General features: G+C 34.5%; 1 long non-coding RNA gene across 2 annotated transcripts; it reads left to right on the forward strand.

The window, feature by feature from the left end:
- Positions 1 to 819: 819 nt before the first annotated feature.
- Positions 820 to 9,058, forward strand: LOC148791088 (uncharacterized). 2 transcript variants are annotated; one of them, XR_016077839.1, is made up of 3 exons: positions 820 to 1,660; positions 7,522 to 7,636; positions 7,808 to 9,058. It is a non-coding gene; the product is annotated as an uncharacterized LOC148791088 (long non-coding RNA). The 2 variants fall into 2 exon arrangements; XR_016077838.1 differs by having other exon boundaries at positions 821 to 1,660; positions 7,522 to 7,631.
- Positions 9,059 to 18,680: the final 9,622 nt, after the last annotated feature.

The raw sequence follows: 18,680 nt of genomic DNA on the forward strand, positions 1-18,680 counted from the left end.
ATCCTAATTCAACAGTCCACATTGCTCGACACACTCTAAATCATGATTTCTCACTCTGACACACTCCTCAAGGACATCAAACCCCATTATTTACCTTTTAAAACACCTTAGAACCCCCTTAAAAATTTCTTTACAAAATTCCCCATTTTGCCCCTCTATCTACGAAGATTCCAATTCATGCGATCTCGTTGGTTGAGGAAAACCCTAATATCTTGAGTTTAATCTCAACCCTTGAATCCTGCACACCAAACCCCTTAGACTTGCCCTTTCATTGCAAAAACTCCCTGGATATTTTCAATTAGGACCCTACACATTTTCGAAAATCACCCAAAGCCCCCACTAAACCTAGAATCAATCCTAACCCTAGATTTGAGACCCCCTTGTTTCTCCACCCTAAGATTGGCCTAACCCTCACTTCCACACCCAAAAACCCTAACCGCCACCTATCCATTCTCCCTCAAATTCAAATTTTAAATTTAAAACTCTTCTTATTCTAGGCATTAAAGGAAAGGGGACAAGGGGGAGAAAATCAAGGTGAGCTGTCCCCAAGGCATTAAATTCGGTCAAAAGGGGAAAAGACCAATGAGAGAAAAACAACGAAAAAGGAAAAATGTGGCAGCCCTCCATCCCTTAGATTAGTATAAAAAAAATCTTAGCCATCCATCATCTTGAGAGTTTACCTAAAACCCTAAAACCCTAACCATTCTTTCTCAAACCAAACTAGACCATAAACCCTTTCCTATTTAGTCCAAGCCTAACCAAACCAGTCCCTAACTGAACCAACCTAGCAAACCCCTCTCCCAATTGGGTTTTGGATAAAAAAGAAAAAACCCTAAAGATGAAAAAAAGAAAAATCTAAAGGGGGACTCTCTTCATTCTTCCATTCTCTTCTCCCACACCAAGACCACTGAACTCTTAACCCCCCATCTTCTTCTTCCTACTCTCATTCCATGGAACAGAACCCAATCGAACCCTAGCTCCATCTTGATCCTCCTCCTTCCTTCTCTCATCCCAAACCTCCATGAAACCAAAGAACCAACCCTCCTCCCTCACTAACTTCCCACCATCAAAACCCCTATAAAGCTCTCTCTGCTCTCCATATTGTAAGGCTCCACTCGGTCATGCTGTGAAGAAGAAGGAAGAATAAAGGATAAGAACAAAGATGAAAATAGCAAGAAAAAGACCATTCTCAGCCATGCTATGAAGAAGAAGAAATCTTGGATCTCTTCCATCTTTCGGCCAAGGTAAGAAGAATCTTCCGTTACCCTCTTCCCTCAACTAAAACCCACCAAATCCTTACTCCCATCTCCATCTTTGCAACACTCCATGATCTTCCAAGAACCCTAGCCATCGAATCTCTCTTTCCCTCACGCTTGAACCAAAATCCCCAAGCTCTTATCTCCTTCTTCAGAAACCAAAAACCCTCACCGAAATCATTCTCCATCTCTCAAACTCTCATCTCCCTTCGAAGAGTCTAGCTGAACCAATCCTCCATCATCATTCAATCCAAGAAAAAAAAAGAATAAAAAGAAAAGTCTCAAAGGAGCCTCAGAGAAATAGCCCTCTACCCATTTGATTCAAGCAAGGCTCAACCTCAAAAAGAGCAACCAACAATTTCAATCACTTATCTTGTAGTGTTTGTCAAAGGGCCTACAAAGAGGTGAACTTCTCACCTCATCTAATCTACTTTTTTTTTATTATTTTGTTAAATCTTATTGATATGGTAGTTCATTCTCTAGTATTTTTTTTACTTTCAACATTGAATTACCTTCTTATGGATTAAATATTATGCATGTTTTTAGTTGATTTCATGTTATTGAGATGTAGGAAACATTAGATTGACTTGTTAGTTAATTCATATGAGTGTTCTAGGTTCTTTTAGTTTTTTTTTTTAACTTGATTAAATTAATATCAGTGCTGAAATATGCTCATTTTCATAGGTGTCTCAATTTGGTTTTGTTTAGTTAAGTGGACATGCATTTTAGAATTATTTGCTTGAATATTATAATTTATTTCTATGGGTGTTGTTAGTTCTGTTTTAATACAAATTTGAATTAGATTTCTTCTTTGTCTTTTGTTTTTCTTTTTTTGCTTCCATATTTCCCATAAGTCTTAAGTTGAAATTGCCTTAAGAGAGATGGCTCATGGAAATCATATTCCTTGTGTTGCAACCTCACTCATTTGACTAGTAGAAGTGTGAGGGACCTTGGAAAAAAGGATGATGCATGTAGTTGTCTATTCCTTCTCTCCTGTAAGGGTTCCTCACACCCGAATAGAGAATGAGAGGATTGAACCACTTGGGAGACAAACTCACCTTGACTAGCTAACTCTCGGATATACAAAACTAATGATGCGCGATCTGAAAGCTCTTAGCTGGATGGATGCCTGGGCGTTGTTCGTGTAGCGAGCTGGACCAAGCTACAAAATAGAGATCATAGAGACTGGGGTGGATAACCCGGGGAGGTCGCTCTAATGCTTAAGTTAGTACCTTTGTTGTGGTTGCAAGCTGAAAGCTTGAATGCTAGAGAGCTTGTGTGTAAATAATCACGCGTACCTAGACCCTGGAGGGGTTGATGCCTTTATATAGTTGAATTGTCGTGTGTTTCACGAAACGATTCCGGAATCCTCAGCCTGAGTAGATGAGATCCGTTTCTGCTTTAGACGAGGAGTAACGTACGAGTCAATGAAGTTTATCGTTACCGCCTGATCCGGGCGGGGAGAGGATAAGGCTTGCCATTACGTGATGTGATTCTGGGAGGTTCGGAGTCTGATGAGAAGCTTCTGGAGTCGATTATGTGTCACTTCGGTCCCTGGGCCTTAAACTGGCTTAGGTGTCGAGGTGGCTTTGTACCGAGGTGCTCAAACACTCGAACTCCCAAACTGCTAACTAGGCTTCCCTTGCCAAGTTGTCATCCTGCTGGCAGATCGCGTCCACGTGACCTTTACTTACTATGTCGTGCCAAATTACCCCTCATAAAAAACCTTTGATTCTTTGTTGCTCTTTTTTTTTTTACTTATTTTCTTTGGTCAATCAAGGAAATGGTACTACTTACCAATTGTGAGAGAGGGGTGCCTAATACCTTCCCTCTCTCCCCTAAAAAGTACCTAGATTCGCTTTGTTTTTGGGTGTAAGTCATGTCTTGTTTTGTTTCTTAAACTTGGGAGGCCCATCACTCCCATGTTCCTTTTAGCCATGAAGTGAACCTCAAACTCAATTTCAATGAGATGTTCACAATTATCAATCACGTGGTGTCACATGCAAATGGGACCCAACAGTCGACTAACCATAGGGGAGGGTTTGGACAATTGTAAGAAAACTTAAGGGTATCGCAAGACAATATCTAAATAGTAAGGGTACAATTTGTCAATTTCGTGAAAAGTAGGGATAGTTTAAGAGATTTACCCTTGTATAAATATACTAAATATACTAAATTAATAAAATAAAAAAATTATAATTTTAATTATATTAAAAATTAAAATCATAAAAACAAAAATGAAAGCATATTTATCATTTGTACAAATTGTTTATACATGTAATTTGTTTATGCATATACAAATTTTGCATATTGTTCATGCATAATAAAATAATTACTATTTATGTATCATTATTATCAAAGTGTAACTAGATATAGTGAAAATATTTTTGTATTGAAATGACACTAAAAAAGCAACAAGACTAAGAGGTGAGTTGTGGTATTATTAATGAGGATGATGAATAATGATGAAAAGGAAGAAGAAGAAATAAATTTTAATACAACAAGACATATGTCCCGAACTGATAAAAGGGAGCAAGAGCAAATGTGTAGATTAGAAAGAAAAATGCACGTCTTTCAAGAATCACAACATCAATAAAGAGTCTCATCATAATTATCATTGGATAGAAGTCAAAATACAGTAGCACAACGATACTCTATGAAAGAGTTGTTAAGTAAATTTAGTTTATCCAAGAAATAATCAAGATTAAAGGGACAATTTCCAAGTGTTAAAAAAATTAATCCATATATGTACAGGCATCAAGATGTGGGGTAGAAAAAAATTAAAGGAATGCTATGAATGTGCTTTTTCAGGAAAAATGTTATAGATTTAATGGCAAGAAGTTAATTGCAAAATTCCTGTTTTATAATCACAAAGCAGCACATGTTGCCACATCCCTATATTATAAACTAATGATTGATGAGATAGCTGCAATAAGAAAATGAATTAAAGGCCCTACACCATATGAGATTATGAGTACTTTTCTTGATGAAGAAGTTGAAGGGCTTAAACAGTATTTCAACTCTTATTTTCAAAAAGTTAATACATATAGACTTACCATCATGTATGATAATTGGGTAGGACCAATAAGATTGTCCATCATTAATTTCATGGTTTATTGTTATGGACAAACAATTTTTCATAGGTCAATTGATGCATTAGGAAACAATGACGCAGATTATTTGTATAACTTGATTGATAAAGTTGTTGATGAAGTTAGAGCAAAAAAGTCAATTAAATAATCATTAACAATGGAAGTATATATAAGGAAGTTATAAAGTTATTAGAACATAAGAGAAATCACTTATATTGAATTCCTTGTTGAATGGTTGTAAAACTTCCACATTAGGTCGTTCTAATGTTGCACATGGAGTTTAAAACCAAATTATATTGAACTCCATGTTGAATGGTTTCAAAACAACAATATAATTTGTTGCATTATCTTAATGTTTGAAGATTTTCAAAACTTTCACATGTTGCTAAACTCATTGAAGAATGTCGAAAAATTACAAATTTTATTTATAATCACCATTTAATTCTTCATTTAATGAAACATTATACAAATTGTGAAATAATGCGTCCAAGGTATATTAGATTTGCAACAAATTTTATTACACTTCAAAGCATTCTTATTTAGAGAACATGTTTGAGGGCTATGATAGATTCTGATTAATGGAGAAAGTTGAAAGCAACTCCAACATTAATTGTGAGAGATGTGAAATCATAATCAGTGACATTAACTTTTGGAAGCAGTGTGAACTATGTTGTTAAATGATTGAGCCAATTGTGAAAATTCTAAGGATTGTAGATGGTGAAAAATAAATAACAATGGGTGTTGTCTGTGCAATAATGCGTAAAACATGTGATGCTATTGAAAATGTCGGTCTAAGATCTTGTAAATAGATATTAACTATCATAGAAAATAGATGAGATAAGTAACTACTTCATGATTTGCATGCAACATGTATATTTAGTTAATTATTTTTAATTATATTTACATAATTTTATTATTTAAATTGATATTAATAATATTTTGTTATTTTTGAATTTTAGAATATTTACATTCAAAATATCAATACTTATTGGATCTTTGTATCAATTAAGATTTATTAAGATCTTTAAGTCTTGTTATTATGAAACTGTAAAGTCTTGTTATTATGAAACTGTAAAGAGATTAGGATAAGGCAACTAGGGCATTAGAAAAAGTAAAAGATAAAAATTTTGAATGGTTTTAAAATAACATATTTAAGCTCTTATATTAACAACCGTTGTTACAAAATATATAAAAATATTTCATGAGGCACAAAAGTCTTTTGGAAATTCGTCAAGTAAAATATTAAGAGAATTCCGACTTAGGTAATCTAGTTTTTTTTATTTTTATAATATTAAATATATTATTATAAGTTATGTTTTATACTAATATATGATTTTTTTGCACCTGAATGGTGGTTTTTATTTGGAGAAAGCGCTCAAATTCTAAAATAAATTGCAGTGAAAATATTATCACAAACTGAACCATCTAGTGTGTGTGAACGTAATTAGAGCACTTTTGACCTTATATGTCTAAGTAGTGAAATCGTCTATTATATTAGAACTTGGAAATGTTAGTTTATATCCACTATAATATGAGGTTAAAGATCATAAATCTTATAAATGTTAGGAAACATTTAGAGGGATGTTTTGATCTATAAATTTAGATGAAATATATGATAACGATGATCCACTAATAGAATGTAAATGTTGATAGTTGGGTTAAGGAATAATGCATCAAAAGGAATATAATATTATTTGATGAACCTGGTGATTCACTTAGACCTAGCACATTCATTGTTGAAAAATTACATGTATATGTTGATAGTTGTGTTAAGGAATAATGCATCCAAAGGGGTACAAATGAAATACAATCTTTTGATGACAAAGATAATGATGACAATGATAGTCATGATGGTAATGGTGGTAATGATGATGATGATAATGATGAATGTGACAATGATGAGGAAATGGTGGTGGTTATAGTGAAACTTAATATACACCACCAAGAGGCAATGTTAATAATGATGAAGGGATTGTATTTATTAAATAACATTTTTTTGATTATGCTACACAAGATCAAAATCATTCTAACCGTACAATTAGACACAAAATCGTAATCGGAAAAGACAATTTCATTATTATGATGAAATGGTGTAAGATTTTAATAGTATGAGTTTGTTTTCATCAGTTTTAGGATATGATTCATATGGATATGGTTATTGTTTATATGGATTTTACAATTTTTTCTAGTTTGTAGTTGGTTCTTAGTTTTTTTGTTTTGATCGTTTTGAAAGATATGGTGATAGTGGTAGTAGATTTTCACATGGATTTGAAACATAATATGTTCCTCAAGAAAGATATCAACAACTCTTGAATGAAATTAAAGATTATTATCACAATTTTATGAGTTGGGTCTAATACTGCAATTATGTTAGAAATGCACATAACATTGATATTAGCCACTTTGATCTTGATTATCAGTCTCAACATAAGTCCATGTGGTATTAGTGTTAGGTATGTTATTAAATGACTAAGTCTTTTTATTATTTTTTAATAATTTTATTTTCATGTAACATTTTCTCATTCTTAATTATATATTGTCTACGTCATGAAAAGTATCAAATTATTTGATTTAGCTCACTTGGGTTGTGGATATTGGACTTCGAAAGTACATTCTTATTTTATATCCTCTTTATTTCATTGTGATTAATGCATTTTATAATAATCTTTATTATATTAAAATTATAAATAATGTTAGATAGAAATTGTAATATTATTATATGACATGTATATAGTAAAGAATTACCAATAATTGTTGGTTGTTATGTGTTTATTTATATAACTTATTAAAATGTACATTTATCATATGTTTATAGCCTATTTATAATCCATATTTAAACTTAATGTTATTAATGTATTTATGTGATTTTTATGCATTTTTGAAGCATACTGATATCAGTCGTGTGTATCAAGTGTGCATAGCGTATCTATATTTGTATCCGTATCTAAACTATCCGATACAGTACGCGATACCAATATTTTAGCCTTTATATGGAGGTAGTGTATTATGGGTAGACATGTCGAAAAGAGGAGATTCAGAGTCATCAAAGAAAGCTTTTGCCACAACCTCCTCAAAGCCTTATACAAATCTTTTCAGTTCAGCATTTTCAGTTGTAATCAAACTGTCAATAGAGCAATAGACTCAATACATTCGTTTTAATCATATTCTGACAGATCGGACTGTAACGCCGATGCTTTCGACTGTTTGAATGTCCTTCTACTTTGCATTCATCTTGTTTCTACTTGACACTTTTTCGGTCTTCGCTTTCGACTCCGGTTACACGGTGAAGTACACTCCCTCTCTCTACCTGAAATGCTTAACATTTGATCTTTAACCCTTTATAGCTTACTCTTTCAAAACCTTCATATTGGAATTCGTGTGTATTCCATTGTATCTTTTTGTTTTTTTTATCAATTTGATTGTCTTGCTCAAATCCGGGAGATTGTTTGTTTGCGACAGGTGGATTTCATAAACTTTTGGTGGTTTTTTGTGGATTCAAACAATATGGAGTTATTTGTTTTGTTCCATTTGAAATATTCAGCTTCGGGGGCTAAGGATCGAAATGAGTTTTCATGGTTGGAGCTTATGATTCACTATTTGTATGAATAGAGATAACTTAGGGAATTAGGCTTAGTGGTGGTTTTTGATTAGCAAACTAAGATTGTTTATGTCGAACATTGATATGGGGTAGTTGACACCTCTCAGATTGCGTTTTTTTTCTCGATTATTGAAAAATTTCCTTTTACCCTTCAAAAAAAGTGGTTTTATTTTTTGATCTTGGATTGCTGAATTAGAAATGTTAGTGTCATGTATTTATGTTTAAATACATTCATCCACACTTCACTTTTGATGCTTTATCTATTCTTGATTTCCTCTCAGCACACGCACAACATGCTTTAATTTTATATAGACATTTAATGATGTTTTCACTAACAATTTCTTTTGATTTGACTAGGACATATCACTATATTCCTGAAAAGGATGGATTATGAGAATTTGCATCATGAGAATCACTGCATTCCTATTTGGCACAATCATTTGATTCATGTTTCTCAAAAATAGAATCACGTTTAACAGCAACCAATTTTTTTGAATAAATTCTTTGATAGACAAAACGATACAATAATCCATGAGAAACAACCCGTCCTATCTACAATATCACCATCTATGAGCAATACAAGGACTTCAAATAAAAATATTTTTATTTGCTACATTGTCATCCTAGTTACAACATCACCATCCATGAGCAACAATCAAATTTTTGGGATCAAGGGAGAACGAAACAACCAATTTATCATTTTATGAGGGCATTTATCATGCACCAACAATAAAATTTATTGAGATCAAGAGTTTCATACTTGTGAGTTAGGAGAGCGACGATGGTGTTGGAGATGACCGATGGAGAAAGAATGATTGCCCTTAGATTGAGAAGAAAAGAAAAAAAATGATGGAGAGAGTCATTGCAACCTGCAATAAGATGTCATATAAGGAAGGTGACGTGGAGAAAATAAAATTGGTTGAAATATTACCTAAGATAGAGTATGAGGAAGATGATGTTGACGACGTTGGAGGGATGGAGAGAGTCGTTGCAACTTGCAAGAAGATGAAAGGCAAAATGTGAAGAGAACGAGGATTTTAGGTCGAAGATGTTTGCAATTACCATTGTACCCTCACTATCACGTGCGACTCTTGTCACACGTGTTCATTTTTTAAAGGACATAACAAAAATGAATTTGACCGAGAGTTCTTATTCAAAGAATTCAATTTTTTTTCACTTTAATGGGTCGAGCCGACAGAAGGTTTTTTTTCATCCCATTTTGAATGAGAAACAAGGGCTAGGCAAAACCAAATGCGATTCTCATTCTAAGAATCGTGAGAATCACCAAAAACGATCCTAAGAAGTGATGTCAAACGAGACCTAAGAATTTTGGGAAATTTTAGAGATATTTTAAAAATCAGTACTAAATTTATGAATATGTTATTAATTTACCAATAGGTTTTGGGAATTATATGCAAACCACATCCCTGCCCCATCCCCGGTTTCAGGAAAAAATATTTTCCTCGTTCCTGCCATTTTAGGTTAAACCTTTATAATCAGTAAGTATTGATCCTATATATCGGGAAACCCAATGTACTGTGAAAGAATCTTCCATTTTAGGATAAGTCTCTTCTACTAGTCTATGATGCCCCTATCATCTAATTAAGTAATTCAATTAATTATCTCATCGAATAATATAGCGTAATTTTATGGTACATCTCTGCCCACCAATTCAGCCTTGTTAACACCCGATTTTTGCTCTATCCCCTCATAAAACCCACTTCTCACTTTCCTTGCACACGATCAAACCCCATCACGTGAAGCAAAACCTTTAAACAACCCATTACACCAAATTTCAGCCTTAAATTCCTTTATTTTGTTGTTCATCCGTCAAAGATTCCATTTTAACGAATTTGATACTACGACATTTATTGAGCCTAAAGCCTATGATCCATTTGACCCTAAATGATCAAACCTTCCTAGCAATCTTTTAATTCAAATCCATGTCATTTCATCAAAGTCCAACCTAAAAGTTCACCATTTTATCCATTCATCGAACCAAGATTTCATTTTGAGTCATTTCATTAGCTAAAATACCTATAACCTTGGTTTTAATAATTCTAGTACTTTTAAAGCCATCAGACACACCCATTAGACTCAAAATATCCTAAGATGTATGTCCACCAAATTTTGGACCTAAATATTCCAGTTTTACCCTTCATATAAAAAGACTCTAAATCGACCACCCTCGTTGCTCACTACTCTCAAATTCTTATGTTCCATCACAACAATACTCCCAAGATACCCAAACCTCACCAAAACTTTCATTAACCACCTAACAAATTTCAGACCGAAAAATGTCTGTTTTACCCCTTGTACGCCAAGATTCCAAATCAAGCTCCTTCGTATACCGTAATTACCCAAATTTAATATTTGTATTATGATACGCCCTCCAATACACCTAGATCTTGTTGTCACCTTCCTAGACACCTCGATCAAACCTCCTCATTTTTTAACCCAAAATGACCATTTTACTCTTCTATCAAGAAAAATCTCAATCTAACTGTTCTTGTTGCCCGCTACTTTTTAAATCATGATTTTTACCCCAACACACCTCGGGACTACTCAACCCCTAGGATAATTTCTATTCTAAAACTTTCCATTTTACCCATTTATGATACACAAAGTACATTTTAATAATTTTCACTGGTTTGACCACTTATACCATAAATTCTCTTAATAATTTGAACCGATCAAACCCTACCAATTTGTCTAGGCATGTCAGAAACCTAACCTAGATAAATCTCAAGTCAAAATTCCTTTACCTACCCCTCCATTGAATGAATATTCTATTATGGGCTTTCTAGTTAGTTAGAATGCTCGTACCTTAAATTCCCCGGATGCAAACACATTTGAACTGACCAAACCTTTCCAAATCATTCGAGACATTTAGAAATCTGATCGCACAAAATTTCAACTCAAAATTTCTCGATCTACTCATCCATCAGACGAAGATTCCATTTCAAGCTTTCTTATCGGTCAAATCACCTATACCTTTGATTCCCCCAATCCGAACATATCCAAATTGATCAAACCCTAAGGTTTCATCTAGGCCCCTCAGAAACCCCATCCTATTAAATTTTAACTTAAAATTCTTCGATTTACCCATCTAGCAAAGGAAATTTTATTTTGGGTTTTCTCATTAGTCGAATTGCTTATATGTTAAAATCCTTTGATTCGAGCACTATTGGACCAATTTGGCCCCACCAATCGATCCAAAATAACCAAAAGCCCTACCCTACCAAATTTCAGCTAAAAATACCCTTGTTTATCCATTTATCTAAAACGATTCCATTTCGACTAATCTTGTTGACATGCACACATAGAACTTTCATGTACACTCGGACCCATTTCAACCCTTCACAATTAGACCTAGACTCCCCACCATCAAATAAGAATTTCAGTTTGACCTCTCCTAACCCCAAATGATCGAAATACCACTAAAATTTGTAAAGTTACCAAAATACCCCTGATGTTCTCCAAAATAATGAAAATATTCGAAATGCCCTGATATAAATCCACGAATGTTTCTTAGAATAAGAAAAAGGTGACACAATTCACAGTTGCCTTCCTCAATCTCTAGTTTTTTTTTTTTTATCTTTTTCCTTTTTTAAAGCTTTTTTCTTCTTTTTCCTCAATTCACGTCCCTCAGTCTCTCCGGGCTCCCCCTTCCTCCTTCCTCGCTCTACTCCATCATCTCCGCCCCTGTTTATAGTTGCCATCATCCCTGCTGCTGCAAGTGGCATTTTCATCTCTCTCTCTCTCTTCTATTTTCTTTAATTTCCTTTTTCCTTGTCTTCTAGCTCCTTTCCGTTCCCTATTTTCTCTGTCACCAATGAACCAACGCCGCCGAACGGACCCCTGCTGAGTTGCACCATTGTCTCACCTAGAAAATTAAGGCTACTACATCAAAGCTGCCATCAAGTTCTAAAGTCGTGCTTATATTCTAAAGCTGCTCCATCAAACCTTCCCAATTCAATGCACGATCCAGAACTAGAAGTGGCGGTGACATTTCTCAAATCTCACTTGCAACCTCTAATGCTACCAGTCACAGCAACCTTGAACCAGCACCAAGACCCAGTTACTACTCACCGTTAGCAACGGAGAAGCCCCTCCTGCCCCCTAGGTTTTGTCTCGATTAAGTCAGATTGAGCAGAGTGCCTCTGTTCTCGATTAAGCCGTTCTTAACTGCTCCAATCAAGCTGGATACTTAGATCCATATATAGAAGCAGGCCATAACAACAGTTTTAGTGTTCTCACCTTCGTGCCAATAAATTGCAAGGTCGAAGGCACATCTTCACCTCCATGGCTCACTACAAATGCTAAATAACTAGTTGGTCTATTAAGTAGGTAGTGTTTGGTGCTCACCGGTTATGGTTAGATGCAACCAGCATGGTTAGTTCAGATTACCATTTCAATCAATATTTTAAAAACAGATCCGGAGGCCGAACCGTTTTTCCCTCCAAGTCGCAGGTCATCGGCTCGACTAGTCAGGTTGAACAGTTCACATCATGCCACATCATTGCATATATATATATATATATATTTATTTATATACATATATCTATCTATCTATCTACATATATATATATGTCATATGTATTATTTTATATTTAATTTATGTTTTTTAATTCAGTTTTTAAATTTTTATTGCAATTTGAGGCCAAAAAGGTTTTTTTTTTTCGAGAAAGTAGCGGGGCAAAGCACATACGACACACATAGATCTCGGAAAGTTACCCAAAATAAAAAAAAAACAAATCACTCCAATCGGACATTGGAGTGCAAAGATATGGCCTTCGAAAGTTTTGTATGCATTGAGTGTGCAACCTGTGACCTAGTCACCGGGTCGAATTGGTCAACGGTCGAACCGGTCGTGTCGAATGGTTCTTGACCAAGACAACGTTTTTTTATCGTATGATGGGTCCTGATTGAACCGGACTTGAAATCTTGGCCGAGTCATGGTTTGAATGGTTCGATCGGCCGGGTCAACCTTGGGTTGAAAACATTGGTTTCAATCATGGCTGTCGAGGAGAATAATATGTCCCACTTTTAGTTTATTCCATTAGTTCATTTAATAGAAGTCCTTTAGGCTGTGTTTGGTTGTTGTAGTGCAATTTTATCTGCACTAGTACAAAAGCTTGGGAGTGCAAATGAAAATAATGCAAATTCTAGTTTGATTTTGTTTTGGGTTTTACTTTATTCTGCTTAAGGTCTTATTTTACTTTATTTGTACTACAATCAAACAAAATAAGGTTAGTTTTTGAAATAAAAATAAATCAGAATTTGCATTGAAATCATTTGTACTACCATGACTTTACATCAGTACAAATAAATTTGCATTACAATCAAACACAACCTTAGGAAATTAATCTTCATTTGACCAATTTGAGAATTGCTTACTATTGTTTTTTTATTATTATTTTGCCTTACTCTGTTTAAATGTTAAATTTGATTTGGACATAGGCAACCGATAGTTCAGTGGTAATTAATCTTCCATGCAGCACATATAATCCTTTTATTAGGTGAATTATTTTATTTTGTTTAATTAGTTATCACCCTCAAGCTGACTTTCCAAAATGCGGCTAGTTTATTGCATTAAGGATTTCTTTGCTTCCATGGGATGAAATTAAGTACATCTAAAATCGGTTTTGACTTTTGTGCTGCTTCATGCATACATCAATTAGCAATAGAAAAATCAATATCCACTTAGATGACTTGCCACCTATGGTCTTCTTGTTTTCTCTTGCCTCTTAATGCCATTTTGTATTTGAATTTATGCATGTTGGGAGCTTGCTAATGAAGCATGAAGGTTGGAGATTAGTCCTCTAGAGACATGTTGGGAGTATGAGATCTCCCAAGTCCTCTAAAAAAGGATTGGAATGAGATCTCCCAATTGCTTTGCTTCCCTCTAGGAATTTCAAAAGAGGTGTTACTTGTAAGAAGCTCACTTGGATGAAAAATAGAGGAAGGGGAAATCCCTACCACACTTTGCTCCAAGTGAGAATTCCGAAAGGACTAAGGGGTTAACTTCCAATGGATTGTCACTCATAATGAGAAGGTTCCCAAATGCACTTGCTGAAATTGTTGGGACAAACTTTGATTTCTTAAGAGGATTGACATTACACACAAACTATGGGAGAGGGGTGCCGAACACCTTCCCTCTCCCTCCCATGTGATGCCTAGAAATTCCATTAGGGTATGGGAGTCTTTGTTATTTTTAAGCATGGAACATCCATTACTCCTTGCCTTTCAAATATATGGGTGGTGAATCTATAATGGAGTGAACCTTCAAACCAATTGGGATGTTTATAAGCCCATTTTCATGTTAATGACGGAAGGTCTTTAGAGATGTCATTTTATGATATTCCTTATTATCTAGCACTTATATCATTGATGAGAGAACAATTATATTAGTCCCTAAGACGGTTTTAGGTTTTACCATAATGACTCCCACTAACTTTCATAAAGTCATATTCAAGTGGACCCTAAATGGGTTAGGGTTCTTGTAAGATTCTTTTTTTCAAGAGGAAACAAGAGAAGGGCCCGTTAAGTGGGAAATCATTTAATGATCCATAGACATCATGACAATGGTGTGTATTCAGTGATGATGGGTATAGAGTCGGGTGCTCACGGTTCAGTTAACCGAACAATGGGCTTATTTTGAAAACGAACCAGGGTTACTAATTTTTGGAAAACTGGTAACTAAAATTGAACCAAAGCCGACCGGTTAACCGGTTTGGTTTGTTAGTTTTTATTATTTATAATATATATTATAATATATATATATATAATAAAACACTAGAAATATATATAAAATATTATATTTTAAATAATAAACAATGTATTATATATTTATATTTAATGCATATTTATTAATTTATAATATATAGAAAATATAAAATGCCAAATCCATACTTGCCAGTTTTCTATTTTGGTTAACCGAAACTGAATCAGTACCTTTGGTTTTTTTAAATACCGAATCGACCAGTTTGGTTAACTGAATTTTTGGTTCGGTTTCGGTCAGTTTTTTTTGGTCGGTTTGGTTTTTCGGTTTTGCTTGCTCATGCCTAGTGTAGAGAGCTACAAAAAGTCTTTGCATGGGCCAAACACTTATGACCCATGCACGAATCAAATTTACATAGCGCATCATACATAATTGATCAAGAATCAACTTAAATCTTGTAGAACCCATATTTATTTGGATTAATACATTATCAACCCATTAATGGACCCATTTGTCCAATAAAACTTGTATTGGTATATGAGACCAATTACGAAATGTAGTTTGACCCATATAGCAGTCCATGCTGAAATGGACTTATCTTGCTTTAATCTAAACCCAACAAGGTTTTATAAGTATGGGCCAAATTAGTCAATGTAATGGCTCATCAAACTCCTAGCCTAAGTTTAAAATTGACCATTGAATAAGTGATCTAAGGGGTTGTTAGCAATTCCCAAAGAACCCTGGGTTTGGCTCATGAAGGGTGGACCAAAACTACACTACAAGAAAAATCATATTTAACGGTAGTTTTTGAAATGACAAAAGGGTAGTTGCTGGTAGAAATGTTGGTCTTTAGCAATGGATAGTTAAAACTGCCGCTAAAGACTAAATGATTGCGGTTATAGATTAGGCGCGAATTGAGTAGGTTTACCCTCCCCTGCGCCTTTTCCTGTTTATATTTCTTCCTCTTCCCACTTTCTCTGCACACTACAAATATAAAACTGCCGCTAAATACTGAATCAACTACCACTATAAAAAGTCCGATCCGTGATTTTTAGTGACAGTCACGACTACCGCTAAATCTATACCTTTTTTTTATATAACCTATTTTTTTTTTTCTAATTTGCTTCAAATAACCTATTTTCTCTATATTCATTTAAATTGAACAAAAAAAACATCAATTACAAATAAAATTTAAAAACCCATTCTCTATTCAAAACATTTGAATCATAAATACATCATAATTTCAATTTGATAAATTCTTCGTTTGTACAAGAAATGTCCCTTCACAATGCCATTTTGGGAGTTTTTCAAATCAATACTCATCCTATGTACCTGTTTGTTTCAAAAATACATCTTCTCTATTGTTTGAATGCCAAGAGGAGAGCCAATTTGAAGGATCTTTAAGACCCTTTTTTCAGGTCAAGAAGGGCTTTTCTCTCTATGGTGCTACAAACCTAGTGGACAGTTTTGAAACTCCAGCGCTTTGATACCCTCAAAGGAATGTCATCCAAATTACACAGGCACTTTGATAGGACTCCAAATGCCACAAGCAAAGATCTTGAAAATGAGATAGGATCTAAAGATAATCCAACTATATCATACTCATTAACTGAAGACATTTTCTAGAGAGGAAAAGGAAATAAAGAAGTTGCTAAGAACAATTAGCAATTAGTTACTCTTATACTATGTTTGGTTTGAAGGAAATGGTAAGGAAAGGAAGGGAAATGTAGGGAAACCTATAGAAGATTTATAAAGGTTTCCCTACCTTTTCCTTCTTTTTCCTTCAAAATAAACACAACCTTAAAGTTCTGTATGCTAAACATATATAGCAGTCAAGTTTGATAAAAGTACTGAACAAAAATTTTATAGGCTAGCATCATTAAATAAAATTTCTTGGGTCCAATACTTGAATTACCAGTCCCATTCTTGTGTTATTGATCTCATTAGCTAATAAACTTAACTAGTGACAGCATTAAACAACATAACCTAGCTACCAAGGTTAAGGGTTTTTAATGAGTTGACTTGAAATGATTTGAAGTGTAAGTGGTTAATTGATATAAAAATCACTATTCATTTTTCCAAATGAGGTGGTATATGATGCTTTTATTGCTTTAAACCTGATTTTAAGAAGAACTAATCTGGGTCCAAAGTTAAGTAATCTCCAGTGGACTAACATCTGAAAAAGCTTAAGAAAAAAGTTGAGAAAACACAATGACAAAGATTATTAATTACTGGATATAAAATTTTACAAGTCCTCAAAAATGACTGGATAATTGCGGTATAAGACACTAATTAATTGAAGGGCTCCTCCTCTCATGGATGAGTGCAATATAAGCCAGGTGGTTTGTCTCTCATATATGGAACTGATTAGAAAATGGAAAATCTTTTGAAGTTATAGAAAAAGTAAAGATGTAGTTGTGCCATTGAGGATAAATGTAAGAAGTACAACTTGCTGGGTGGCCAAACTAAGCCAATGGAACCTAAAGCCCATAAAAAAGATTGGTTGCAATCAAGGATAAAAACAAGACTACCAATCTCAGGATAATAAAATAAAAAAAAAAACAAGAGTATCAGTCTTATTCATGGTTTTTAAAATCGATTCGGAGATTGAACTGGTCAGGGTCCATTTATTGGGTCGAACGGTCGGACTGTTCGAATCAATGGTTTTTAGAGAAAATCTGGTTTTGGGGAAAAATGGAACTGGTCACTTGACCAGTTACCGATTTGTCTGGTTCGACTGTCCGATTCAATCTGGTTTTGAAAACCATGGTCTTATTGATACGCACTAACGTCCATTTTTTTTTATTGGGTGTATCAGTATTTTGATCCTTGGTTGCGACATCTCTTATTTGTTACTGCCGGCGAATGAGTACATCTCTACATGGAAATGGTGCCATATTGATGTCTACATTAAACTGACCCTGAAATTCAGTATGGGAGTATGTCTACATCCCTTATTTGTGTTTTTTTTCCTATTTTTAACTTGTCATTTTATATTTTTGAGGGGTCTAGTCATTATGAGCTCTGGGTGAGTTATACAAGCAACAAAGGAATTAGGTTTTATACTTTTGAAGATTGTTTTGGCCTTCTTTTCCTCCTAGATGCTATATCTTGTTCCCTAGTTTTTTCCCCTGTCCTACTGATTTAACATAAATATAGACTAGAGTTGTAATTCTATCTACTGGAAGGGAGTTTGTTTTAATTTGTCTTAACAATAAGCTTCTTCTAGCCATCGGAGCCTTTATCTATTCTATGGCCTATTTTACACCTTACCAATTCAGCTGTCTAGCTGATCTTCCAAGGCATCAGAAAAGCAAAGACCCATCATTGGTCATTTAGGACATAGTGAAATAGGGATTCCCTACAACAATGTAAACCTTATGAAAGAAAATAACATATGGAAATGATAATATGAAGAAATCAATGTTGCTAGTGTTAGACAATTGTATGCCCTTAGTTCCAATCAGAATGATGTACATTATGATTTTATTGTAAATAAATAAAGTATATATTTGATTCATGTTCTTGTGGTGTGTTTTTATGTATTACCTTTAAACTGGACACTTATGAGACTCGTGTTAGTTTAGAATGTTCACAGCCATTGGATAAATCTAGGGAGATTTATCCTGCCAAGGCTAACACTGGTGTGCTGCCAAATGTTGGGGTGAACTATCTCAGCCGCCAGGGTGAGACCCAAGGCACATGCAGTGTAGGATTAATTGATGAATCGGACCAAATTTCTAGTATTGCCCTGGACCTTGGAGATTGATGGTCAAAACTGGAAAGTTACACCTCACCCCTAGACTTGATTATGATACTGCACTAGGTGTCGGATTGGGCTGTCTTTGATATGCCAATCAGTGAGATCCTTAGCGGGGGTCAAAACCTGGGTATGTTGGGACAATCCGAGAATTTATCTGAGTGGGTGATCATAGTGATAGGATCATCCCCTTTGTCGGACAAAGGTAATGATCGGGGATGCACTCTCTCTGATGGAAACCAAGACTGCC

Source organism: Nelumbo nucifera, chromosome 6 (assembly GCF_055504915.1).
Source record: "Nelumbo nucifera cultivar China Antique chromosome 6, China Antique-T2T, whole genome shotgun sequence".
Classification (NCBI taxonomy): domain Eukaryota; kingdom Viridiplantae; phylum Streptophyta; class Magnoliopsida; order Proteales; family Nelumbonaceae; genus Nelumbo; species Nelumbo nucifera.